The sequence below is a fragment of the Hemicordylus capensis genome, chromosome 2, assembly GCF_027244095.1.
Source record: "Hemicordylus capensis ecotype Gifberg chromosome 2, rHemCap1.1.pri, whole genome shotgun sequence".
Classification (NCBI taxonomy): Eukaryota; Metazoa; Chordata; class Lepidosauria; order Squamata; family Cordylidae; genus Hemicordylus; species Hemicordylus capensis.
This window is the reverse complement of record NC_069658.1, coordinates 332,697,562-332,713,772: the sequence shown is the minus strand read 5'-3', so window position 1 is coordinate 332,713,772 and position 16,211 is coordinate 332,697,562. Positions and strand designations below refer to the sequence as shown.

The following is a 16,211-nucleotide window of genomic DNA, read 5'->3' as shown; positions in this document are numbered from 1 at the left end:
GCAGGAGGCACCTTTAAGAGTAAATGAATTTGGTGCTTACCTCCGCTCCTGCCGCACCTGAATGCTGTTTGGCCCAGCAGCCTCTGCGGTGGGGAATTGCTCCCGTCACTCACCTGGCCGCTGGCGGGGGCTCAGCTCCGTGGAAGCCAGGTGAGTGGCGGAGGTGATTCCCTGACGCAGGGGCTGCTAGGCAGCATGCTGCTTCGCCAAACAGCATTCAGGTGCTGCAGGAGTGGAGGTAAGAACCGAATTCATTTACTCTTAAAGATGCCTCCCGCTGCCCCCCCCCCAGCGGCGTGTTCACGGGATGCCACTGGAGGATAGATAGATGTGTGCCCCAAGTGCGGCATCTTGATCGGAATATCCTTGGCAGTTGTTCAAGTGTTTGGGTCTCACACATACCACTGATAAGGTGTACCCACCAGAACATCTCCAGGTGTTGTTTATGAGTTCTGTAAAAGTATAAAAAGGCAGTAGGACACCCCAGTATCTTTGAACCTCCGGGAAGGTGCTACACAACTAGCTGGCTTCAGAGGGTCCATCCACCATCATCTGGGGTTCCTGATGAGCAGAAGGGATGTATGGTATATATTTGTTCTGTAATCCTCTCTAGGTATTATTCATTTTAGGTATTATCCTAATAAAACTTCTTTGGCATTCTGCTAACTTGGCAAAGAGTTTTAATGTGGTGATTCTCTTTATTTAGGAAGGGGAGAGTAACTGGCCCTATCCACCCCCAGCACAGTACCTCCAGTGACTGTTGCTGGTGTCTATCTGATTATCCTTTTTAGATTGTGAGCCCTTTGGGGACAGGGAGCCATCTTATTTATTTATTATTTCTCTGTGCAAACTGCCCTGAGCTATTTTTGGAAGGGCTGTATAGAAATCAAATAAATAAATAAATAAATAAAATTTGCCCTGGTGTGAGCTTATTGCCTTCAAATCCTAGAACCTGTTGGTCACCAGCGAGGCCCCAGTGTCAACACAATAGTGAGGTCTGCTGCCTGGACCTCCAGTCCCATGGTTCCAGTTTTCTGGCACCACAGTCTGTCTGTTTCCCAACCATAGTTGAGGGAGGAAGCTCCTCCCTCGCTCCAGCTGCTATTGGCTGTGCAGGCTATCCTTCATGAAAGAAGGAAACCCACACAGCCAATCCCCTCTCTTCTCTGCAGTCAGCAAGACTGCAGAAAAGATAGAAGCTCTCCATTTAGTCTGAATGCAGACAGAAGAGCAGGATGGGAGAAAGTGCAGAGCCACAGGTCCATTGGACCCACAATTCTGCATTACGTCTGAAGGTGTAACGCAATGTGAGAGGCAGGAGCTAGGTCAGATGGGTGAGCCCTACCCAGATTATCTCCCCAGCATTTTACCAAGGGTGGACAACAAGCCATCCAACTCCGCTCCCTCTTCCCACATGATCACTCTTCCCTCCCCCTCCTTCGATTTTAGAGTTCAAATTACTGCTGACCAGGGTCGTGCCTGGCTCTCCTACCTGGGCTAAGCGCTTCTCCTGCCCAAGTGAGGATCATGTGATGAAGCCTATTATTTCTATCTTAACCAGAGCTTGAAATGGATTTGCAAATCCTGCTTAAAAGGGCACTGGGTTAGCATTAACTGTGGCTCAGTTTTGGTGTAGCTGCAACAATAAACTATGGGCAAAGGAGAGAAGGGGGCAGGGATTTGTGGCAGCTATGGGGGAGGGAGGGTGCATTTCTAAGACCAGCTCCTGATTTGCAAGCCATGGTTTACAGGGAACTAGTGTTACATATGCAGCATTTGTTCATTGCAGAGGAATGAGTAATAGTTTGCAGGAGGACTGAATTTACATGGGAAACAAAGGTAGTATATATTTCTTCCTTTTTTAAAAAAGCTGTAGTGCTAAAGTTCTCATACTCAATGAGATAGGGGTATTTCAATTACTGCCTTTGAATTATTAAAATGCTCCAAATGCGTGGAATGTTGGGGGAAGCATATAGTCCCTGTGTGGATCCATACTTGTTTTATTTTTTAATAAATATGTATATGTGCAGTAAAATGCATGCCTGTGCAATCATGATATGCAATGATCCCCACGTGGCTAATATGGATCTGTATGGAATTATCTGTATGGAAGCATAACATGTGATCTGTGTTGGGATTTAAAGCATTTTCTATTCCTACCTGAGGTGTTTACTGTCTGGAACCAGTTTAGGATATTGCTCAGCATCAAAAGGCTGGGAGGATGTTTTCTGTGAAGGGCAGAGTGGGTGACAGATCATTCATTAGTTAAACAAACTAGTTAAACAAACAATTAGCCACACATAAAGCTAAACAGGGCATTAAATGGCACACAAACAGACCACTTATTGTTTCCTAGGAAGGAGGAAAATATCACAAGAAAACAAGCTTGCCTGCAGTCTGGCAAACAGGTATTTCCAAGAGCATCACACTTCCTCCTTCCTAGCAGAAAGGAGAAATTCAGAATAGACTGTGAAATGTGCTCTTTTATTTCATAGTCTATTCTGAATTTCTGGTTTGCTTAACTTTCCCCTTCCAAAGGTAAACAACTCCTTTTTTTCTAATGGCACTCTGGGATAAATGCTTGACGTCCGCCTACTCCTAGGTCCCGTGAACTTCATGCCAAATGAGGCAATCTGATGCAGCCTGGAAGGCACCTGGATGACAGCAATAGCAAACCAAAGTGACCATGGTGTGGTGGGGGGAGGAAGTTCCCCCCGCCCCATGGATTCATGGAAAGATTAATGCAGTGCAGAAGATGTTTGTGTGTGTGTGTGTGTGTGTGTGTGTCTATACTTTGCTACCTGCCTGAAAAATTCCTGCAATGCCCATACTTGTTGAGTATTGCAGCTCATTGCTTTCTTCCTTTGCACTGCATGTCTTCAAGGGGCTTTTATACTTTCTTCGCCCTACTCTAGCAAACACATTTGTTGTGATACTGCTGTCTCTCCTTCTTTTCAATGAAAAGCAGAACAGCAGGGAGCCAGTCTGACCCTGGTTCTGACTCTGAGCACAATACTTCCACAATGCCTATGAAATGGCCCTAATGTCCTTCTGACTGGTTACCACTGTCCATTTTATGATCCCATCCGAACCTCATTCAGGCCTGCTGAGCAGGTTCTACTCTCACTTACTATCTGGTGCAACACAGCAGGCCTGCACCTGCTTCTGCTTCTGCTTTTCATCATGTCAAACACACACCCTGGCCTAGTTCTCCCTCATTATCTAGAACCATTCAATCCCTCTCTACAAAGTACCTCATCTCCTCGCCTTAAGTTTCCTCATCCCACAGCTAGAATTCTTTAATATCCTTCTTCTCCTAATGTCAAACATAAACGAACTCAGGAGGCACCAAAAGACATGTGATGAGTCTCCTGACAATCTTTATAGGGTTAGTTTTATCAAAATGCAGCTGCAGGGGTCTGCAAATATGATCAGAGGAGTGGTGTGGGAGGGTATGGTGCTTAACTCTTAAACCTTTCCCCCCAGGCTATTGTTTTCAATCAAAATCACCATACCCCCCACAGCCATATTTCACCCCCAGAAGGAAAGATACAGAGTCCCATGTCCTTTCCTCTGCAAGTAGGGAAGCAATTTGGGGCAATATGGAATGGAAAAAATGGCCTAAAGGGGAAAAGCTAAGCGTCCCCCTACACACACACACACACACACACACACACACACACACACACACACACAGAGCTCCAGTCCACTTACCTCAAGAGTATACTAACTGCAAGGCATGCTATTTAATGTTTATATAAATCAATTGGTTGATTGTCTCTCCAACTGAGATATTCATCCACCTAAGTTAGAAAATTACTACTAATAATAATAATAATAATAATAATAATAATAATAATAATAATCCAACAAAGTATTCACAGGAGTAGAGCTGGAAGAACTGCAAAGAGCAACACAGGCTCAAGATATGGAAGAAGAATTACCACCAACTGAAGAAGTTGCTCAGGCGCAGGTGGAGGAGGAGTTGGAAATAGAGGATGCCACTGTTGCTGAACTGTTTCAAAATCAAAACCAGGCAACCTCTCCTTTGCCTTCACCTCAAAAACCCGAATGCCGTTTAACAGAAAAGCAACAAGAACTAAAGCAAAAAATAACTGAGCACATGAACCAAACAACCACCAGGGTTCGACTTCCAGCTCTAAAAACAGTTGCCAAAAAACAACTTACTCAGGCATTAAAAGATGTCAATGCTAGCCTTGCAGAAACAACCAACCAAGAATTTGCAAGAAACAAACCAACTAATGTACAGTGCAGCAAGAATAACAACACAAGAGCTCAGATATAAGATCAATGGACCTGTCAAAAAAGAAAGCAGTACTGTACATCACCTAAATGGAAGATTAGATTAGAAAATAAAATCGCCAGGCTTAGATCAGATGCTAGTATATTGAAAGATATGAAAGACAAGAAGCTGAAGAATGAAAACACCAAACAGTATCTGATCAAAAATACCACCTAGATTCAAGGAGAATTAGAGAAGTCCTGGAAATAATAAAGCAGCAAATAACAGCAGTGTCAAAGAAGATTAGCAGATACGAAGCCAGAATCACACAACACAGGCAGAATCTCCAATTCCAGTCGAATCAGAGACGTTTCTACCAAAGCATAGAAGGAGAAACTGCAAGAAACGTAGAAACACCAAATAAAGAAGAAACAGTGCAATTCTGGGGGAAATTATGGGACAATCCAATCGATTATAATAAAAAAGCAGGCTGGATGAAAGAGGTCGAAAAATGTAACCAACAAATGCAAGATCTAATAATAACACCAGAATTAATAAGTGAAAGAGCAAAGAAAATTAAAAATTGGACTACTCCAGGCGACGATGAACTGCATGGCTTTTGGCTTAAACACCTAACAAGCCTTCATAAACAACTATCAAAACAGTTCAATCACATTTTGCAAGGAGGTGATGTTGAACAATGGCTAACAACTGGGAAAACTCATCTCATAATGAAAGACGCAGCCAAAGGTGCAGTTCCAAGTAATTATAGACCGATAACCTGCCTGCCAACCATGTTCAAATTATTAACTGGAATAATAGCAGATGAAGTGATGCAACACTTATTAACTAACAAACAGCTTCCAGTTGAACAGAAAGGAAATTGCCCAAACACCAGAGGCAGAAAAGACCAGCTGCTGATTGACAAAATGATTTTAGAAAATTGCAAGATTAGAAAAACCAATCTAAGTGTTGCATGGATTGACTACAAGAAAGACTTTGATTCATTGCCTCACACATGGATACTAAAATGTTTAGAAACAACTGGTGTCAGCAAAAACATCCAGATATTTATTAAAAAAGCAATGTGCATGTGGAGTACACAGTTAACAATCACTGGTGAGACACTTGGACAGGTTAGCATTAGAAGAGGCATTTTCCAACAGGACTCACTATCCCCTCTGTTGTTTGTAATCGCCATGACCCCACTTTCACAAATACTAAACAAAACAGGCCTCGGATACCAAACATCTAAAACATCAAGTAAAATCAACCATCTGCTGCACATGGACAATCTGAAGTTGTATGGAAAGTCCCAGTCAGAAATTGAATCACTGCTAAACACTATCCGTATATTCAGTAGCGATATAGCAATGGAGTTTGGACTAGACAAGTGTGCTGCATTAATAATGAAAAGAGGAAAAATAACAAAAACAGAAGGAATAGAACTACCCAATGGAAGCAAGATCAAGAACCTGGAAGAGAAAGAACCTTACAAATACTTGGGCATTCTCCAGGCTGATAACATCGCAGACACTGAAGTAAAAAGAAAAACTGGAAGTGAATCCATCAGGAGAGTTAGAAAAATCCTCAAGTCCAAACTCAATGGTGGGAACACCATACAAGCCATAAACACCTGGGCTATACCTGTTATCAGATATACTGATAGACTGGACCCAGGCAGAGCTAGAGATGCTAGATTGTAAGACTAGGAAAATCATGACCATCAATCATGCTCTGCACCCCCGCAGTGATGTAGATAGGCTCTAGCTCCCTCTCAGCTCAGGTGGAAGAGGAATGCTGCAAGTCCATCAAACAGTCGAGGAGAAAAGAGGCCTTGAAGAATGTATCAAGGACAGTGAAGAAGATGCACTTAAAATAGTCAAGAATGAGAAACTATTCAACACCAATGAAACAAAGCAGGCCTACAAGAAAGAACAAGTCAAGAACCGATCAGAAAAATGGAGAAATAAGCCCCTGCATGGTCAATATTTGCACAATATAAGTGGAAAAATAAGTGGAAAATCAGATATTACCAAGACCTGGCAATGGCTTAAGAATGGCAACTTGAAGAAAGAAATAGAGGGTTTAATACTGGCTGCACAAGAACAGGCACTAAGAACAAATGCAGTAAGAACAGAAGTAGAAAAATCAACAAACAGCAAGTGCCGCCTTTGTAAAGAAGCAGATGAAACAGTGGACCACCTAATCAGCTGTTGTAAAAAGATCGCACAGACGGACTACAAACAAAGGCATGACAAGGTAGCAGGGATGATACACTGGAACATCTGCAAAAAATACAAGCTACCTGTAGCCAAGAATTGGTGGGACCATTAAATTGAAAAAGTTGAAGAAAATGAAGATGTAAAAATATTATGGGACTTCCAACTACAAACAGACAAACATCTGCCACACAATACACCAGATATAACTGTAGTCGAGAAGAAAGAAAAACAAGTGAAAATGATCGACATAGCAATACCAGGGGATAGCAGAACAGAAGAAAAAGAAATAGAAAAAATCACCAAATACAAAGATCTACAAATTGAAATTGAAAGGCTGTGGCAGAAGAAGACCAAAATAATCCCAGTGGTAATTGGCGCCCTGGGTGCAGTTCCAAAAGACCTTGAAGAGCACCTCAACACCATAGGGGCCACAGAAATCACCATCAGCCCATTACAAAAAGCAGCTTTACTGGGACCGGCCTATATTCTGCGACGATATCTATAACAACAGCAACAACATTGACAATAAAATTCAGCCATCCTAGGTCCTTGGGAAGGACTCGATGTTTGGATAAAACAAACCAGTCAATAACACCTGTCTGACTGTGTAAATAAATAATATATTTATATACTGCTCCTCAACCAAAGTTCTCAAAGCAGTACATATAAAAATAAATAATACAGAAACAAGATGGTCACCTGTCCCTAAAGGGCTCACAATAAAAAGAAACATAAGGTAAACACCTGGGGTAGGATAGGACCAGTTGCTCTCCCCCTGCTAAATATAAGAGAATCACCTCTTAATATAAGGGAACCACCATTACCATATGCAGATAATGTGATAGTTTTGTCTCAGATGCCAGATGATTTGAGGAGAATGTTACGTGCCCTTGCATCTTATTATCACAATGAACATCTGATCATTAATTATCAAAAGACTAAAATATTAAGTAACAAGAGGAGTAAGGCAAGGGTGCATAGTAGTGCCTTTGCTGTTTAATTTTTATATAAATTCATTGGTTGATTGTCTCTCTCCAATTGAGATTTTCATCCCCTTAAATTAGCAACTGTCATCCACTTAATTTAGCAAATAAATCTTTGTTTTTATTTCTATATGCAGATCATACAGTACTTATGTCTCAAATGACAACTGATTTGAGGAGAATTGTTATGTGCTATTGCATCTTATTGTCACAATGAACATCTGAAAAATAATTATCAACGTACTAGAGTACTAGAACAGGCCGATTAAACACATGTTGCAGATAGATGGGAACAACATAGTTTATAAATACCTAGCAGTTATCATTCAGGCATCTGGATCTTGGAAGGCACAGAGCAATTATGTTACTGGAAATGCACAAAGGAGTACAATTGCTATTCTCAGATTTTTCCATGTTAATGGAGGTTATTATATTCCATCAGCTATTACAGCATATTTGGCAAATATATCTCAGTTGCTGTTTGGAGCACATTTGTGTGTTTATCACAGTTATGATCCTCATGAGGTGGTCCAATCCAAATTTTTAGGGCCATTTTTCTAGTTCCACATTGTGTCTCCAACACATCACTATGTCTTAGCACCTTTGCTAAGATTCTATGCTTAGAATCAGGTATGATTCCAATTGAGGCTTGAGCCTGGTTATACATTTTTAGGTTTTGGTTAAAACTGATTTTCTTCCCAGTTAGTCTGGCTCCATTAACCTTGTCAGATCCATTTCATACTTGTTGAACTGCAGCAAAAATTGTTAAATTATGGTCTTGCTCCTCATTATCTAATACTGCTAGGATATAAGAAAGCCAAGGTAGTTATCAAACAATGCATATAGGATATGGAGCTACAAAGCAATTTAAGTTTGGCTCCAACTTGTAACACCTCAGAAAGCTTTTAAATAATAAATAATAAACTTTATTTGTTAGCTGCCCCAAATTGTTCTCTGGGTGGCTCACAACAGAGGATTAATACATACAATAAAAACATACACATTGCTGGGTGTGCAGATCGCACGGCCAGATGGTCCACTGATTCCCAGGCAACACGGAGGTGGGGAGGGTTGGGACAGGTTGTCCCAGCCCCCGGCAATCCCACAATGCACCATGTGAGTGTGCAGTGCATTGTGAGGAGGCTGCCCCTGTGCCAGCGCCATCTGGGAGTAACCGGTGCTTGCACACAAACAGTTAGCTCCGAGTTAAGGGTGCACTCACTAAACTTGGCTAACCATTAGGGATGTGCACAAATTGATTTTTTTCCCAATTTGATTTATACCCAATTTGAATCACCCCCGATTTGTTTTGGGTCCGAATCTGGCCAGTTAGCACAGGGGCAATTTGTTTTGTCCACAAATCTCCCAAAACAGATTCAGGTTAAAATCATTTTGTACCTAATTTGATTCGCACGGACAGCAGGCGCAGGCAGTGATTCTCAGCAGCAGGAAGGGGGTGAAAAAAATTATCTTCCCTTTTCCTCAATCAGGAAAGCAGGACCAAAAATCAGATAATCCACTCCAGGCAGCAGGCAGCTAAGGCAAAGCAAAGCTCCTCTGGCTCTCTCTCTCTCTCTCTCTCTCTCTCTCTCTCTCTCTCTCTCTCTCTCTCTTCTTCCATGAGGCAGAATGGTGGCTGGCTGCCTCCTTAAGTACATTTGAAAAATTCCTCTTTCAAACTCCCTTCTTTGACCCTTCCCCATACCAATGCGGGGTCAGTCACCCCTGGCAACACAAGATTGGAATGGAAATGAGCCAGTCTGGAACCAGGAGAGAATCACCAGGTAACCATTGCACACTGTAAGTCACCAACCTGAAGCTTGGAAGGGTGAGATTTTTTTAAAAAAAATCCTGACACAAAATGGAGACAGCAAGAGAGAGCTCCACAAAATGGAGGTCTGAATCTACAAATTTTTCAGGTCTGAAATCTGGGCTATTTGTTTTGGACCCGAATCTGGCCAGCTAGCACAGGGGCAATTTGTTTTGTCCACAAATCACCCAAAACAGGTAGATTTGGGTAAAAATCATTTTGTACCTGAATCTATTCGCACATCCCTACTAACCAGTGGTCTCCAGAGGTGGCTTGACTGCCTTAGCCCAGTTTTTTCAAGCCTGGGCTTGACTGCCTTAGCCCAGTTTTGGCTGCTCAGAAGAACAGCCTCATTGTCTTGTCTAATATGGCCCCATTCAGCAAATCTGAGATGGGGACAAAGAATTCTTTATATCACACTAATTCTCTCTCAGTTCTGCTCTCTCTTTTGTAATCTGTTTAATTCACTGAAGTAACATGTGCTATATATTGTACAGGATAAGACAGCAGACAGCTATCACGTCAGAGGTGCTTTTGCTAAATACCTCTAGAGTCCTCTTCCCTACATTGAAGTTTTTAAAAGGTGGGTGTCACAGTGTGATGCTTGTGTCTGAGAGCGGCTTTTCTCCTGAAGCCACTGCATGCTCTGCCTGCCTGCCCTGAGGCATGTGTCCTGCTGTCCCTTGTGGCAGCCTGCTCAGTGGCAGCCAGTGAGGGATGGTGCAAGGTGGCAGTGAGAGGTACCTTTAAAAGTATTTACCAGCGACACCACCACCACCTGTAAGCCACAGGGAGCAGCAGTGCCCTGCCCGGCATCCCATACAGTGACTGCTCCACCTATGGCACTCACCTGGCCTCTGCACATGTGCTGGAGACCATTTTTGTGGCCTCCAAGCATGCGTAAATGGGTGCCGTGCATGAGCAGAGGCCAGGTGAGTGCCCTAGGGATGCTGGGCAGGGTGCTGCTGCTCCCTGTGGCTTCCAGGTGTTGGTAGTATCACCAGTAAAGACTTTTAAGGGTATCTCTCACCATCTCCCCTACACCGTCTTCACTGGCCACCCACCACTGAGCCTGCTACATTAAGGCAGACTCCTAGATCTCTGAAGCCCTGGACAGGCCGCTCCCTAGGGATCACTCATTGGCCTTTCCCTGCAGCAGGAAATATAAGAGGCTTCATGGCTGAGGTGGGTCTTGCCTCAGCATTAAAGTCTGCTTCTGCTTGATTTGATCTTTGGCATGTATTTGGCTCGTAGCTTCTATCTGATCCTCTGGCTCCTGATGACTCCTTGGTTTGACTACTGATGTGTTACAGGCTCCTGTCTGACCCATGTGGTGCCTGACTGTCTACCGGGTGTGACCCCTGATGTGTCTCTGGCTCTCTTAGTCCTGGCTTTGGACTTGTGCCCCCTGGTGACTGATCCACATGCAGCTTCCATTACTGAAGCACATTCAGTAAAGCAGTTCTAACAGCCAGCATAGTCTCTCGTATCTTAGGCTGTTTCATCATAGGCTGTTTCATCATATAGTAATTGTTGATTCTGGAAAGACTAGATGCCCTCCATGGATCTAGGGGGACCAAAATCAGCAGTATGAGGACTGCAACTAAGGATCCAACTACTCACAACACTAAATGTGTCATTGTCTAGTTTGAGAGTTATTTTCACTTTAAAATAGCAGCCACATGGGGGCCTGATCCAGATCTTGACCATGATGCAGAAGTAGGGAGCGTTGATCCCTGTACTTCCATACCACTCGCCACCCCCGCCATCAAATATCACCTCCAAAGGTGCCATTTGCTGCAATGATACCTTCAGTGCATAGCAGCTTTGTGTGTGGGGGAGGGGGAGGAAGTTTGTCTAGGCAGATAACACAGAATTAAATTTAAACATTCCTACCTCCACCTTAAGTGGTGCAGTGGGGAAATGCTTGACTAACAAGCAGAAGGTTGCTGGTTCAAATCCCCAAGTACTATATCGGGCAGCAGTGATACAGAAAGATGCTGAAAGGCAACATCTCATACTGCGCTGGAGGAGGCAATAGTAAACTCCTCCTGGATTTTACCAAAGAAAACCACAGGGCTCTGTGGGTGCCTGGAGTCAAAATTGACTTGTCGGCAGACTTTACCTTTACCTCCATACTATGATCCTAATCTTCATTGGGTCACCATGCAGCTGCTATTTTAAAGTGAAAATAAGCTCCAAACTAGACAATGACACATTTCACGTCACCTTTAGTTTGGTCCTGATGATAGCAATTTTTGCTACACAAATGGACTCACACTAACTTGGTGACACAGTCACTTCCTCAGAAGTAATTCATAAAAATTTCATTTCCATATGTCTAAGCCTTCTTCAGAGTTAAGCAATAGCATGATAACAGCAATTTAACATACAGCAGTATTATTGTAAAAATACAATGGAACTGAGACGTACAGGGGTGTGTCCAGCTCCACATCAGGTGTGGTAAAGCAAGGTCTTCTGACTCTCTGTTACTGCCTAATTATTGGATTTTCCTTCTTTTGTTGCTTCTCAGCTATCTGCTGATTAGATACAAGCGATCTTGATGGGATAAATCAAGGATAACTTATCTTGAATTCCATCGGTCTTGAAAACATACTTTTCTCTGGCAACAACATGGCTCTCTTTTGAATTATCCTATTTCTAAAAAATATCATAAATCCAAACTGTTGGTGGCAGCCAAGTTGCTTAGCGAGCCTGCTCACCTATTGCTTGCTGTTTTAGCTTGTTGAGAAACCCCAAGTAGGTGGACACACACCCATCCTAACTACAACTCTTAACTACCATCACCACCCCTATCTGAAATGTGTCAGTCACATCCCAAAACACATCCTTGTTTTGAGCACACAGATTCTCACACTCCTCCCCTAAGAGAGAATCCCTGGTTAGGCAAGAGCACATTGCATTTGCCTTATAAATGCCCTTTCAAACAAGTTACCTTAAAGTGCCTCATGAATACAGACTGCTTATGTTTTTGAAAGACATTCTTCATTATTTCACTGCTGTAGTTATTCCTATTGGGTGGTGTGGTTCCCCCCACATGTAAAGGGAAGTCATCCACATGTAAAAATGAGGTTTCTTTGGTATCCTGAATCATGAATCGGAACTAATTTGATTGTAAGAGACTCAACAACTCTCCACCCCCACCCCACCCCCCGCTGAAAATACTTGCCCAAAAGCCTTTCTTCTCACCAATTACTTACCCCATAAATCTACAAGTAATTTGAAAACTTTGATCCAAGCTTTCCCCCACTGCCAGTTTTAATGAGCAAGTTATGTGAAAGATTTTTTCTCTCTTTCTGCCTCTCATTGTAAGTTATTTTTTCTTCTATTAATACATGCTTTTTTGCAATATACTTAGCCTTAACCTGGCTCAGATACTAATGTCATCTGAGTCAGGATACAAAGCCCAAAAGGTTCAGCAATCTGACCCAAAATAAATGCATACGAGAAACCAAAATGACTGATGTAATAGTATCAGCCATACAGTGCTACAAAGGATAATTTCCATTGATCTAATCACTGTTAATTCTATCCCCATCCCAAATCACCCCAGATTGTATAAAAACTACTTAAAGTTTTAGACTTCTACATATTGCCTTATCTCTACACACTATCATGCCTAATTCTCCCCTCAGAGCAAACATGATATAAGAGGGGTTTAAAAAAAAAACAAAAAAACTAACACACGGTAAAACTCAAAAATATTTACAGAACTGCCATATGAGTTTTGACCACATGTCTTCTTCTACAGCTCCTTGATCATACATCTGTACTGTATAGCTAACACAACTGTTTCAGTCTTCTGATGAAACAATAATAATTGATATGATGACATTAATTCCTGTTCTTCTGAAACAAGACCTTTAAGTTGATAATATGAGGTGCAGCGCCCCCATTGAGTGAAACAATAAACCATCCCACCGCAGCCCACTCTATTTCCAGATCTTTTTAGCATATCATCTTCCCTGCATTGTAACAATCCAGTGTATTGTGATGAAATGTTTCTTCTTGAACATTGCAGAGAAAGGAAAGGCTCGTAATGCATTCCTAGCATGCTGCTTTCCTACATTTGATACCACCCATATTTAATAATTAATAACAATAATGCTTAGCAGTTAACACATTGAATCTTCAAAGTGATTTACAGACATGAACTAATTAATCCTTTCAACACCCCAGGCTGGTAAGTAAGTGTCATTGTCCTTGCACCTTTGATGAGGAAACTGATAGAAGCAGAAACTTGCTGTAGGCCACAGTGTGACTCATCGGCTAGTAGGAGGAGATGCTGCTTTTCCCTTACTTGATTTGCTTTAGTGGTCAAATTCACCATCATTTGTAGCATCAGTGAGTTAGCATGTTCCCTGGATACAGAACATCTTATATCAGCCCTGGCTTCTCTGCAGTAGTCAGAGGCCATGGTGAACATTAAATCTGCTTTGAACTTGTCTATGGTACTGATGAGGACCCATATTCCTCATTTTCCAAGGTTGCACAGCCCATGTGCTCTTGCATCTGGGGCTTCTGATTCATTGTCACATGTCATCATCATTGGATTCCAGAGCTTCCATGTTGCAAACAGGACGATAACTGCACTTCCCCACTTCACATTACTTCTTAAAGGTAAGGGGTGGCCAACAGAGTGCCATTAATGGCATCAAAGTTGAATCGGGGCTGAGCCTGCTCCAGATTAATTCCAGACTGGGCACAAATCCCAGACAGCCAGGGTCTATTCTGGAATGAATCTGAAAAATATCAAGCCCAACAACAACCCATAATCTGTGGGGAAAGTATAGTTTAGAAATTGGGCAATGAAGTTGGTTTTGAATATATCACATGAATGGAGTCCATTTTGACCAACTATTCTCACTTTTAAACATTGGACATTCTCACTTTTAAACATTAGAGCCTTGTTTCTATTTTTCTGTTTAACTAGTAGGGATGTGCACAAAACCAGCTGGCCTGATTGGGTTTGAGGCCGAACTGGCCTCGAACCCAACCAGGCCAGTTTGGTCCAGCACCCCTCGAACCCCCGCCGGTTTGGTTCTGTCCAGGGAAGAGGGTCCGCAAACTTTTTAAAGGGTTTTTTTTTAAATTACCTTAAAAATGCTCCTCAGGTTGACAGAGGGGGTGCATGGGGGTTCCCCCTCCTCATGTTGGTCTTCAAAATGCCCCCCTTGGGCCTTTTAGGCCCTTCCTAAAATGGCATAGTGGCCAAAATGGCGGCCGCCGGGCATACAAAAATGGCCTCTCCCGAGTCATGGCATGGCCCACAGCCTCACAGAGGCCATTTGCACATGTGTGGTGGCCATTTTTTTGGCAGCCATTTTTAATTTTTTTTTAAAGGTGGGGGACAGATCTGACCCATGGAGTTCCTTCCTCTGACCCCTGACTGGCCGAGCTCAGGGTGGAGGAAGGAGCTCTGCATGGTGGGGTAGAAAGCAAGGAGCTGCTTTTGGGAGGGGAAGGTTCAGTTCACCACACACACACACACACACCATGCTGTGCTGCTCTGCTCTTTCCTCTCCAATGCAGATGGCATGCTGGGGGCAGGGTATGGTGAACTGAACCTTCCCCCACCACAAGCCTCTCCTTCCGTGTCCCCCAACCCAGCCTCATGGAGCTCCTTCATTCACCCCAAGCCTCCTAGTCTTCTTCTTTCTTTCCCATTGTGTCATGCCGGCCAATGGCATGATGGGAGGTGGGAGGAAGGTGAACTGAACTTTCCCCTGATGCAAGCTGCTCCTTCCTTTCCCCCCCTCTCACCAATGGTGTGGCACCAAATGGTGTGCCTGGTGGGGAACATAGACTCTAAACTGGTTCTTTTCTAGGGTTGCCCCAGGACTTTGGAATACGCTTCCTAATGAAATGAGCACCTCCCCTTCTCTGAATGTTTTTAAGAAGGACCTGAAAACATACCTGTTTAGTCAGGCTATTAGTTTATAGTTTAAGCATTTTTATCTGTTTTTAAACTGTTTTAATAGTTGTGTTTTTGGATTGTGAATCACCCAGGGACTTACATATGGCATGGTATGGAAATGTGTTAAATAAATAAATTCTGCCTTAGTGTTGTCCCAACTGGCAGAGGAAGAGGACTGGGGCTAAAAAAACCAAGGGAAATTATGGGTACATTGAGGCTAAACTCTAAGCAGACACAACATGTGAGGCTGTATAATATGTTGACTGCTTTCATGGTACAGATACGAGAAACTCTAACTTACAAATTCTATGCTTTTTGGTGCATTGGTGAATGTGTAAGCACTATAAATCTTCTCTTAAACTGAAAGGCTTTTGATCCTAGAATTTCCTTGGTTTTTGAAAAGGCGATTAACTTAATAAAAGGATTTAACTTCATTGTTGCTTTAGAATAGTTATCACCTGTAGTTTGTTTGTGCCTTTTGTTAAATGAATTATTTAAAATGAGAACTTAAAAATCTCATAACTTAAAGAACACCTAACAGATTTTCACTAAACTAGCTAAAGGCACAACTTTGCAACATCCTTGGATTTTTTGACATAATCTAAGCTGCCAAAATGAAAATGAAAAATAAATAAATTGTGGAGAGGAGAAAAGGGGGTGCAAACAGTGTGAGGTATTGACTCAAGGCAAATTTTTAAAACTATTTTTCTGAAATTTGTTTAGATTATGCCCCTCACAAGGTCGATTCTCCATGCCTGCTTTCCTATGGATAGAACAAATTGTCTTCATGTTGTGATGAATAGTTTTCAGGCTCTGTGATAACAGAATGCTGAGAAAACCACGCACCCTAACTATACAAGTAGCTTCAGACTTGCATAATATCATGTACTTCCCATCGTGTTTACATACCACTATACCACCTCTGTGTTTTGCTCCGTGTTTGAAGAAATGTCCTTAAACCCTCTCAATACAGGAAGAACAATTTCACAGTACTTTATTTGTGTAAAGCCAG

At 42.4% G+C, this 16,211-nt stretch overlaps 1 protein-coding gene across 1 annotated transcript in view; it reads right to left on the bottom strand.

The window, feature by feature from the left end:
• The window catches only part of LOC128343996 (serine protease inhibitor Kazal-type 5-like), a 226,428-nt gene that overhangs the window by 153,300 nt on the left and 56,917 nt on the right, over positions 1-16,211 (bottom strand). The window lies entirely within an intron of this gene.